Source organism: Eulemur rufifrons, chromosome 8, assembly GCF_041146395.1.
Source record: "Eulemur rufifrons isolate Redbay chromosome 8, OSU_ERuf_1, whole genome shotgun sequence".
In the NCBI taxonomy this organism is placed as follows: domain Eukaryota; kingdom Metazoa; phylum Chordata; class Mammalia; order Primates; family Lemuridae; genus Eulemur; species Eulemur rufifrons.
This window is the reverse complement of record NC_090990.1, coordinates 52,290,439-52,303,714: the sequence shown is the minus strand read 5'-3', so window position 1 is coordinate 52,303,714 and position 13,276 is coordinate 52,290,439.

Sequence of the window (13,276 nt, the reverse complement as noted above, 5' to 3'; positions counted from 1 at the left end):
ATATTACTTAGTTACCAAGTCTGGGTGCAGATAAAGTTTTTGACTGTTCAGTAACTCTTACTATTGATTAATGGGCCAACATACCCTTTGAATAATAGTTACTATGTTGCAAGTATTTATTATGCTGGGGATTCCACTAATTAGTCTCTACAAAGTCCAATGTGTAGACTTGATGATCCTATTTTGCAGGAGAGGAAAGTGAGTCTCCATAAAGTTAAATAACTTGGCCAAGTTTCCACAAAATTGGGGTCTGACTCCAAGTACCATCCGTATCTGTTGGACACTATGAATTACTAAGTGAGGTAATTCACAATTTCAACATTAGATCACTACCTTCCTTTTTTTTTTTTTTTTTCACTACATTCCTTTTGATGAGATCTTTAGAAGCTGGGTTTTTGGTGGTTGCTGTGAAAATGCAAGCACCATGCAAAAATTAAAGTGGAACAGAAAAGATGGCAGCAGCATCCAACCTAATTCCAAAGTTTGAGAAGTTGTGCAATGCCCAAAACTTTGTTCTAACAAAGTTAGCACAAAGATATTTATTATGTCATTTCCATTTATAACTACTTAATAAACAGAACCCTTAGGCATTTTTATATGTTTACATACATATATATATATGTTTTTTTTTTGTTTGTTTGTTTTTTTTTTGCCTAGTAATGCCATAAAAAAGTTACTGGGACACAAAGAGCTTCATGAACCAAGCAAGTTTGGGAATCTTCATTCAAGACTCCAGTTTTTAATTTAGTATGCAGAGCTCTAACCTCACAGGACCCAGCTTAGAGGGATTTGACTTTTTTTAAAAAAATTCTTCTTCAGAGCAAATAATTTTATATCCATTATTATATTAAAGTTACATTAAAGGACTGTACTTAAGAAATAGAAAAAATAAGGAAGATGAAAGAATCATATCCAATATTTCTGTGATATGTTTGCTTATCGACATTCTACAAGGGAGAGAGTATAAAACATACCCCAATCTTATTCAAGGACAGAACTCTTTTTTATTGGAGCATATCATGAGATACATGTTCCAAAGAACACATTGTAATGCTGATAAGCATCAGTGCTTTTAAATTAAGATGTTAATTGTAACACCCAAGGCAACCACTAAGAAACTTATTCAAAAAATATAGTAAAAGAAATAACATGGGAATTAAAATAGTACCCTAGAAAATATCTATTTAATGCAGAACAACTTGATAATGAAGGAAGAGAGGAATAAAGACAAAAGACATATAGAAAACAAATATCAAAATGGCAGACAAAAACCATACCTTATCAGTAATTACATTAAATATAAATGGATTAAACACTCCAATCATAAGGCAGAATTTGGCAAAATGTATTTTTTAAAAATGGTCTAACTATATGCTAACTGTAAGCAACACACTTTAGATTCAAAGGCACAAATATATCAAAAATAAAAGGATAGAAAAAAGATATACCATGCAAAAAGCAACCAAAAGAGAAATGAAGTGGCTATAGTAATATCAGACAAAATAGACTTTAAGACAGAAATTGTTTCTATATACAAACAAGGACATTTTATAATGATAAAAAGGGCAATCAGGAACACATAATAATTATAAGCATATATGCATCTAACGGATCCCCAAAATACATGAAGCAAAAACTGACACAACTGAAGGGAGAAAGATAATTCAACAGTAATAGCTGGAGATTGTTCAATATCTTACTTTCAATATTGGGTAGAACAAGTAGGCAGAAGATCAACAAGAAAATAGAAACTTTAGCAGCACTATGAACCAAACAGACCTAATAGACATCTATAGAAAAGGCCACGCAACAATAGCAGAATACTCATTCTTCTTAAGCACACATAGAACATTCTCCAGGATAGACAATATGTTAAGCCATAAAACAAGCCTAAATAAATTTAAAATTAAATAAATCATGCAAAGAATGTTCTCTGGCCACAATGGCATAAATCAGAAGTCAATAACAAGAAAACTTGGCAAAATCACAAATATATAGAAATTAAACGGCACACTCTTGAATATCCAATGGGCCAAATAAGAAATCACAAGGGAAATTACAAAACACAACATATCAAAACTTATGGAATGCAGCTAATGCAGGGCTTACAGCAAAATATATAGCTGTAAACACCTGTGTTAAAAAAATAAGTATCTCAAATCAATAATCTAACCTTCTACCTTAAGAATTAAAAAAAGAACAAACTTCAAATAAGCATAAATAAGGAAATAATAAAGGTTAGAGTGCAAATAAATGCAATGGAAAATAGAAAAACACTAGAGAAGATTAATAAAACCAAACATTTTTTCTTTGAAAATATTGACAAAACTGACAAAACTTTTAGCTAGAGTGTCCAAGAAAAAAAAATGGAAAACTCAAATTACTAAAATCAGAAATCAAAGAGATGCATCACTAATGACCTTAAATAAATAAATATATTTATTTATATGTTTATAATATATAATAAATATGTATATATGAGGGACTACTATGAACAACTGTATGCCAGTAAGTTAGGTAATCTAGATGGAATAGACAAATTCCTAGAGAGACATGACCAACAAAACTTGACTGAAAAGAAATACAAAATCTGAATGGACCATTTAGAGTAAAGAGATTGAATTAGTCATTTTAGAACTTCCCAAAAGCCCAGGCCCAATGGCTTCACTGGTAAGTTGTAACAACCATTTAAAGAAGATGGGGGAGGGAAGATGGCGGAGTGGCGGTGACTGCTTGGATCTGCGCTCCGGCGACGAACCGTGGATCCGGACCTGCCACAACGCTAGAGGACCGCTCCCACACAGGAACAGCGGTGTGAATCCACGGAGAATCAGCGTGGGACAAACAGAGCAAGTGAGGTCTGAGGTGAACAGAAATTAAGATCGCGGAACTCTGCGGAAGGCGCGGAACAGACAGTAGCCAGCGGAGCGCAGGCGGCTGCGCCCGCCCCCAGGTGGGGCGGGGGCAGTCTTTAGGAAAAGCGGCTTGCGCTCCTCACTGACCTCCACCCCCAATTGCTTGGAGACCCCCTCGCAAGCCAGAGCAGAATCTCCGAGCAAGACGTAGGGCATTGCAGACAGGAGGCTTTTTCGGGAGAATAGCTTGGAACCTGGGAAGTCTCGGCTGAGACAGTCCTTAGCGAGAAGGGACGGACCTGTGCCAGGGGGGAGGGGCACGATCAATCCCCGATCAGCGAATTGCGCTGTACCTCTGCGCTACTTTTGTCGGTGGTTCTTCAGCCGGTGGCCCCCGGCGGCTTTGCCCGCCAAACCCCCCGGCAGCGGCGGTCCCTGGTCTCTGCCTGCCGGGGAGCCGGTCCCCCTCCGACCCCGGAGCGCTGCGGGCGCCATCTTGAAAGCAAAGTCGGAACCGCTCGGGAGCCATAAGGTGCCCAGCAGCTCTCTCTCCCCGGCGCCCCCCGCTGGTCTCTGGGCCCGCGCCATCTCCGCCGGCGGCACTCGGCGTGAAGGGGCGGAGCTGCGCTAAGACTTAAAATAAACACTGAGTTGCCGCTCCGGAACCAACGGAGCGGGCGTGAAGGGGCGGAGCTGCGCTAAGACTTAAAATAAACACTGAGTTGCCGCTCCGGAACCAACGGAGCCGGCGTGAAGGGGCGGAGCTGCGCTAAGACTTAAAATAAACACTGAGTTGCCGCTCCGGAACCAACGGAGCGGGCGTGAAGGGGCGGAGCTGCGCTAAGACTTAAAATAAACACTGAGTTGCCGCTCCGGAACCAACGGAGCGGGCGTGAAGGGGCGGAGCTGCGCTAAGACTTAAAATAAACACTGAGTTGCCGCTCCGGAACCAACGGAGCGGGCGTGAAGGGGCGGAGCTGCGCTAAGACGTAAAATAAACACTGAGTTGCCGCTCCGGAACCAATGGAGCGGGCGTGAAGGGGCGGAGCTGCGCTAAGGCGCAAAAACACGATCATTGAGCCGCTGAACTGTATACTTCAGAATTGTGTATCCCTTCGGTTAGCGATGCGCTGAGGTGCTGTGTAGCTCTGTTTTTGTTCTTTTCTGTTTGTGTTTTCGCTGTTTCTGCGTTAGGTCTCTTTGTGTTATTTGTTAGTTTAGTTTTTGTTTTTGTCTTTGTTTTTTTTTTTATTTTTTCTTTATTTTTTTATTTTTTATTTTATTTTTTTTTCTTTTTTTCCTCTTCTCTTCTCCTTTTCTTTTCTCTTTCCTTTTCTTCTCCTTCTGTTCTTTCTTTTCACTTCTTTTTTTTTTTTTCTTCTTCTTTTCTTTTCTTTTCTTTTTCCTTATTTCTTCTCTCTTTTTGCCTTCTAACTGGGAACCCACGCTGAGCTTGGGAACGGGCCAGGCCCCTGGCTCTGGTACATACCGGAACCTGAGTAGTCACTCCCAACGCCGGCGATCTACGGGCGCGCAATAGCCACCTTGGGGCCCACAGCCAAGTCACTGCGGAGCAATAGGGTGCCAAGAGGCTCCCTGGACGGCCCCCTCCCCAGGTCCACAGACCTTATATAGGGTCCCCACCCACGTCTAAACATTGACTACTTCTCCAGAAGCGAGAGTGTGGAGCCTGGTCCCTGGGGACATTGGGCCAAGGCAGACTTTTGCCTGTGGGAGTTGCGGCAAATGGGGCGCTGAGCGAGCGAGGGCACCATCCACTCCCCACAACTAGTATTTTTCCTGCAGATAGAGACAGAAACCACCCCTATAGAGGAAGAACCAAAGGGAAACAAACAAACAAAGAGAATTTTGGCCCACTACTAGTGTGGACCCTGCCTGCCCTCTGAAAGACTACAACACAGTGTCCTAACTCACCAAAGCAGTCTTGGATCACTCCAATCCTCTAGGATTGGACCCATCAGAAGCAGTCCCCCAACTGAAATAGAAAAATTTCTAAACAATTCACAACAGTCTTCCCCTCTTGCCAAAGGAAGCAATATACCTAGACTACTCCACAGCCTAAGAATAGAGCACAGAGAGTGCTGTTAACCAGACTAAATCTATAAGTAAAGATCCAACGATTAATCTAGATGGGAAGGGCCCAGCGAAAAAACACAGGAAGCACAAAGAATCAAACAGAAAGCTCACCCCCAAAGGGAAATACCGGCTCTCAACCATTTGACACAAACCAGACTCAAAACACCAACATGTCACAGGAAGAATTCCAATTATGGATCATAAACAAGCTAAATAATATACAAGAATCAATGGACAGACAACACAAGGAAAATGCAAAAAAAATTCAGGATTTGGAGGAAAAATTCACTAAAGAAATTGAAATATTGAAGAAAAACCAAACTGAACTCCTAGAAATGAAGAATTCACTCAGAGAGCTACAAAACACTGTGGAAAGTCTCAAAAGCAGGGTAGATCAAACAGAGGAAAGAATTTCAGAAATTGAAGATAACTCCTTTCAACTAAATAAGTCAGTCACAGAGATAGATCAAAAAAGTAAGAGAAATGATCTGAGTCTTCAAGAAATGTGGGATTATGTGAAGAAACCTAACTTGAGAGTTATTGGCATCCCTGAGGGTGAAGAAGACAATAAGCAAGGGTTGGACAAGCTATTTGAAGACATAATCGAGGAAAATTTTCCAGGCCTTGCCAATACTCTAGACATACAGATTCAAGAAGCTCAAAGGACCCCTGGGAGATTCATAGCAAATAGGAAAACACCACGCCACGTAGTCATCAGGCTGACCAAAATATCCACTAAAGAGTCCCTTCTCCGAGCTGTAAGGAGAAAGAAACAGGTAACTTACAAAGGAAAACCCATCAGAATTACGCCAGATTTCTCAGCTGAAACCTTACAAGCAAGAAGAGCTTGGGGCCCCATTTTCACGCTTCTGAAACAGAATAATGCCCAGCCTAGAATCTTGTACCCAGCTAAGCTAAGTTTTCTATACGAAGGAGAAATCAAGACATTCTCAGATAAACAAAGGTTGAGGGAATTCACCAAGACAAGACCAGCCCTGCAAGAAGTACTCAAAAGAGAGTTACACACGGACCAGCACAAGAAAGATCCATGAATGTAAAACTACTCAAGAGCTAAAGATCAAATTCCAGATACCATAATGGCTCAGGAGAGAAAACATTGCAATGAAGTTCTACCCAACAAGCTGAACAAAAAACCGTCTCACTTATCAGTCTTCTCAATAAATGTGAATGGCTTGAATTCCCCGCTCAAGAGACATAGACTGTCCCAATGGATAAAAAAGCACAAGCCAAGTATCTGCTGTCTCCAAGAAACACACCTAACGAGCAAAGATGCATTTAGACTGAAAGTAAAAGGATGGAAATCGGTATTTCAAGCAAACGGTAACGAAAAGAAAGCTGGTGTGGCAATCTTAATTTCCAATAACTTAGCTTTCAAACCAACAAAAATAATAAAAGACAAAAATGGCTACTACATACTGGTCAAGGGCACAATTCAACAAGAAGCCATGACTATACTCAATATATATGCACCCAACCTAGGTGCACCTAGATTCATAAAGCAAACCCTACTAGATCTGAACCAGATGATAGATAATAATACTGTAATAGCTGGAGACTTTAACACCCCACTGACAGTACAGGACAGATCCTCTAAACAGAAAATAAACAAAGACATAATGGACCTAAATAGAATGCTAGAACAAATGGGCATGGCTGACATCTATAGGACATTCTACCCAAAGTCCACAGAATATACATTCTTCTCATCAGCTCACAGGACATTCTCTAAGATTGACCATGTCCTAGGACATAAATCATGTCTTCAAAAATTCAAAAAAATAGAAATTATACCATGCATCTTCTCAGATCACAGCGGAATAAAAGTAACAATGATCACAAACAGAAACCCTCACTCTTACTCAAAGTCATGGAAGCTAAATAACCTTCTCCTGAATAATTATTCTATAAAAGAAGAAATCAAGATGGAAATCAAAAATTTCTTTGAATTAAATGACAATGGAGATACAACTTATCAAAATCTATGGGATGCAGCTAAAGCAGTCCTGAGAGGAAAATTCATATCCATAAATGCCTATATCAAAAAGACAGAAAACATGCAAATAGACAACCTAACGAATAGACTCAAAGAGCTGGAGAAAGAAGAACAGAACGATCCCAAACCCAGCAGAAGGCGAGAAATTACTAAGATCAAATCAGAACTAAATGAAAAGGACAACAAAGAAACTATAAGGGAAATTAATAAAACAAAAAGTTGGTTCTTTGAAAAGATAAACAAAATAGACACACCTCTGGCTAGACTAACCAAGAGCACAAAAGTAAAATCTCTAATAACCTCCATTAGGAACATGAAAGGAGAAATCACAACCGATGCTACAGAGATACAAGATATCATCTATGAATTCTACAAAAATCTTTAAGCACACAAACTGGAGAACGTGGAGGAAATGGACAAATTTTTAGAGACACATAGTCTTCCCAGGCTCAACCAGGAAGAAATAGAGTACCTGAACAGACCAATATCAAGAACTGAAATCGAAACAGCAATAAAAAACCTTCCCAAAAAGAAAAGCCCTGGTCCAGATGGGTTCACACCTGAATTTTACCATACATACAAAGAAGAACTGGTGCCCATCCTACATAAACTATTCTCCAATATTGAGAAGGATGGAGTTCTCCCCAACACGTTCTACCAAGCCAATATAACATTAATACCAAAGCCTGGAAAGGACTCAACAAAAATAGAGAACTACAGACCAATTTCCCTCATGAATATAGATGCAAAAATTTTCAATAAAATACTAGCAAATCGAATCCAAGTACTTATCAAAAAAGTAATCCACCACGACCAAGTGGGCTTCATCCCCGAGATGCAGGGGTGGTTCAACATACGTAAATCTATAAATGTAATTCACCACATAAATAGAAGCAAAAACAAAAATCATATGATACTCTCATTAGATGCAGAAAAAGCATTTGACAAAATTCAACACCCTTTTATGATAAAAACGCTTAACAAAATAGGCATTGATGGAACCTACCTAAAAATGATACAAGCCATATATGACAAACCCACAGCCAACATCATACTGAATGGGGAAAAACTGAAAGCACTCCCACTTAGAACTGGAACCAGACAGGGCTGCCCATTGTCTCCGTTACTTTTCAACATAGTATTGGAAGTCCTTGCGAGAGCTATCAGGCAAGAGAGCAAAATCAAGGGAGTCCAAATAGGGAAGGAAGAGATCAAACTCTCACTTTTTGCTGATGATATGATGTTATATCTGGAAAACCCCCAGGATTCAACCAAGAGACTCCTGGAATTGATTAACGAATACAGCAAAGTCTCAGGCTACAAAATTAATATACACAAATCAGAGGCATTTATATATGCCAATGACAGTCAATCGGAAAACCAAATTAAAGACTCAATACCCTTCAAAATAGCAACAAAGAAAATAAAATATCTAGGTATATATCTAACTAAAGAGGTAAAGGACCTCTATAAGGAAAACTATGAAACACTGAGAAAAGAAATAGCAGAACTTGCAAATAGATGGAAAAATATACCATGCTCGTGGATCGGAAGAATCAACATTGTTAAAATGTCTATACTACCCAAAGTGATCTACAAATTCAATGCAATCCCTATTAAATTACCAACATCATTCTTTACAGACATAGAGAAAATAATTATACAATTTGTATGGAATCAAAGAAGACCCCGTATAGCAAAAGCAATTTTAAGCAATAAAAACAAAATGGGAGGTATTAATTTGCCAGACCTCAAACTATACTACAAGGCCGTGGTTCTTAAAACAGCCTGGTATTGGCACAAGTGCAGGGACACAGACCAGTGGAACACAACAGAAAATCCAAATATAGAACCATCCTCATATAGTCACCTAATTTTTGACAAAGCGGGAAAGACTATACTCCGGGGACAAGAATCCCTATTCAACAAATGGTGCTGGGAGAATTGGTTAGCCACTTGCAGAAGACTGAAACAGGACCCACAGCTTTCACCTCTCACAAAAATCAAATCACGGTGGATAACAGACTTAAACCTTAGGCGTGATACAATCAGAATTCTAGAAGAAAATGTAGGAAAGACTCTTACAGACATTGGCCTAGGCAGAGAATTTATGAAGAAGACCCCCAAGGCAATCACAGCAGCAACAAAAATAAATGAATGGGACATGATTAAACTAAAAAGCTTCTGCACAGCCAAAGAAACAGTCCAGAGAATAAACAGATCACCTACAGAATGGGAAAAAATTTTTGCATACTACACATCAGATAAAGGACTGATAACAAGAATCTATTTAGAACTCAGGAAAATCAGCAAGAAAAAATCAAGCAACCCTATCAAAAAGTGGGCAAAGGACATGAATAGAAATTTTTCAAAAGAAGATATAAAAATGGCTAACAAACATATGAAAAAGTGTTCAACATCTCTAATCATCAGGGAAATGCAAATCAAAACCACAATGAGATATCACTTAACCCCAGTGAGAATGGCCTTTATCAAAAAAACCCAAAACAACACATGTTGGCGTGGGTGTGGAGAGACAGGAACACTAATACACTGCTGGTGGGACTGCAAACTAGTGCAACCCCTGTGGAAAGCATTATGGAGGTACCTTAAACAGATTCAAGTAGACCTGCCATTTGAACCAGCAATCCCATTACTGGGCATATACCCAAAGGAAAAAAGGTCATTCTATAACAAAGGCACGTGTACCCAAATGTTTATAGCAGCACAATTCACAATAGCAAAGATGTGGAAACAACCCAAATGCCCATCAATACATGATTGGATTAGTAAGCTGTGGTATATGTATACCATGGAATATTACTCAGCTATAAGGAATGATGAAGATACGACATCTCTATGGTTCTCCTGGAGAGAGTTGGAACCCATTATATTAAGTGAAGTATCCCAAGAATGGAAAAACAAGCATCACATGTACTCACCAGAAAATTGGTTTCTCTGATCATCACCTAAATACAAATCTGGGAATGACACCAATTGGACATCAGACTGAGGTGGGGGAATGTTCATGGCAAATAGAATATCACCAAGGCACATAAATATCAGTCTGGCCAAAGTCAAGAAAAGGAAAAAATCTTGCAAGCTATGAGATAAAAGCATTAAGTAACTTGCAAGGGAAAACCCATCAGACTAACTGTAGAATTCTCAGCAGAAACCCTAAAAGCTGGAAGAAATTGGGGCTCTATTTATAGTCTTATTAAATAGAATAACTCCAGCCAAAAATTTTGTATCCTGCAAAGCTAATATTGACAAATGAAGGAGATAAATTTTTTCCCAGTCAACTAAGGGAATTTGTCACCCCTAGGCCTGCCTTACAGGAAATTCTTAAAAGTACTCTATACATGGAACAGAACAATTGATACTCACCAATGTAAAAATATCCAAAACTTAAAGCTCACAATTCTCATATAACAGTAACAAAATGGAGAAAAAAAAAAGCAACTAGGTATATTCAACATCATGAACAGAACACATTCTCACATATTGATATTAACATTGAAGGTAAATGTTCCTAATGCTCCACTAAAAAGATGCAGACTGACCGAATGAATGAAAATCACAACCAACCAAATGCTGTCTTCAAGAAACCCTTCTAACTCACAAGGATCCTCATAGACTCAAGGTAAATGGATGTTAAAAATATTACAAAAGAATGGAAACCAACAATGAGGAGGAGTAACTATTCTCATATCAGATAAAATGTACTTTAAATCAACAATGGTAAAAGAAAGAAAAAAAAGACAAAGACAATCATTATATAATGATAAACCAAAAGCGAGTAGGAGTAGCTGTTCTTATATCATGTAAAATTGACTCCGAATCAATAATGATAAAGAAATATAAAGATGGTCATTATGTAATGATAAAGGGAACAATTCAACAAAAAGATGTAACAATATTAAATACAGATGCATCTAACACAGGAGTACCAAGATTCATTAAACAAATTCTATTAATACAAGATCAATGGAAAGAAATAAACAACAACATAGTAGCCAAGGACTTCAGCATTTCCATAACAAAATTAGACAGATCATTGAGGCAGAAAATCTATAAACACTGAACTTAAATGAGACTCTAGGGTAACAGACATTTACAGAACATTCTACCCACAAAGTATAGAATATATGTTATTCTCATCAACATATGGGACATATTCCAAGATTGATAATATGTTAGGCCAAAAAACAAATCTCAGCAAAATCAGAAATACTTAAATAATACAATGTATCCTTTTAGATCACAGTGGATTGCAACTGGAAATCAAATTCAAGGGAAACTCTCAAAACTACCCAAATACATAGAAATTAAACAATGTACTAATGAGCAATACTTCGATTAATGACAAAATTAAGATGAAAATCAAAAAATTTTTCCAACCGAATGACAAAGGCAACACAACCTTCCAAAGTCTCTGGGTACAGAAAAAGCAATACTAAGAGAGAAGTTCATAGCTCTAAATTCCTAAATTAAAAAGACAGAAATATCACAAAATAACAACTTAATGTCTCACCTCGGGGAACTAGAAAATGAAGAAACAACCAAAGCCAAAGCTAGGAGAAGAAAAAAAAAAATAACAAAGATAAGAGCAGAACTAAACAATACGGAAATTTAAAAAATAATACAAGGAATCAATAAAAGAAAAAGTTTACTTTTTGAAAAAATAAATAAAATGAATAGACCAGAAATAGAAAAGAAAGGATTCAAATAAGCTCAATCAGAAATGAAAAAGGAGACATTACAACTAATTTCACAAAAATACAAAATATCATCTAAGACTACTATGAAAACCTCTATGCGCTCAAACTAGAAAATCTAGAGGAAATGGATAAATTGTTGCAAACATGCAACCTCCCAGCTTTAATCAGGAAGAGACAGAAATGCTGAACACACAAATAATTAGCAGAAAGATCAAAACAGTAATACAAATTCTCACACCAAAAAAAGCCCAGGAGCAGGTAGATTCACCGTCAAATTCTACCAGACCTACGAAGAAGAACTGGCACCTATCTTACTTCAATTGTTTCATAACATTGAGAAGTTCCCTCACTCATTCTACAAATCAGTATCACACTAATATCAGGGCCAGGAAAGAACACAACAAAAAAGAAAGCTATACACCAATGACCTTCATGGACATAGATGCAAAAATCTTCCACAAAATGCTAACAAACCAAATCCAATAGCATATAAAAAAGATAATTCACTATGATTAAGTGGCTTTCATTCAAGATACACAAGAATGCTTCAGCATATGCATATTAATAAATGTGATTCACCACATAAACAGAATTAAAAATGAAATCCATATGATCATCTTAATACATGCAGAAAAAGCCTTTGATAAAATACAGCACCACTTCATAATAAAAATCCTCAACAAACAAGGCATAGAAGGAACACACCAAAAAATAAGAGCCATATATGAAAAACACTCATCATACTGAATGGGGAAAATTGAAAGCATTCTCCCTAAGAAGTGGAACAATACAAGGATGCCCACTGTCATTACTTCTATTCAGCATAGTATCGGAAGTCATAGCCAAAGCCATCAGGCAAGAGAAAGAAATAAAGGACATACAAATCAGGAAAGAGGAGGTCAAACTATCCCTGTTTGCCAACAATAGGATCGTATATCAAGAAAACCCTAAAGACTCCGCCTAACAGACTCCCAAAATTGATAAGCAGACTCAATAAAGTCTCAGGTTTCAAAATTAATGAACACAAATCAGTAGCATTTCTATACACAAGTAACAGTAAAGCTGAGAGTCAAATCAAGAACTCAATACCATTTATAATAGCTGCAAAGAAAATAAAATATGTAGGGATATACTTAAGCAGGGATGTGAAAGAGCTTTATAAGGAGAACTACAAAAAACTGATGAAAGAAATCATAGATGACATAAACAAATGGACAAAGATTCCATGATTATGTATTGAAATAATCAGCATTGTCAAAATGTACATATTGTCAAAATGTACATGCTGCCCAAAGTGATTTACAGATTCAATGCAATTCCCATCAAAGCCAATATCATAATTTTTCACAGATCTAGATAAAATAATCATAAACTTTATATGGAACCAAAGGCAGCCCAAATAGCCAAAGCAATCTCAATCAAAAAGAATAAGTCTGGAGACATCACATTACCTGACTTCCTATTAGACTACGAGGCTGTAGTAACTAAAACAGCATGGTAGTGGAATAAAAGTAGACTCCTAGACTAATGGAGAAGAATAAAGAACCCAGAAATTAAGCCATCTAGCTACAACCAACTGATTTTTGGCA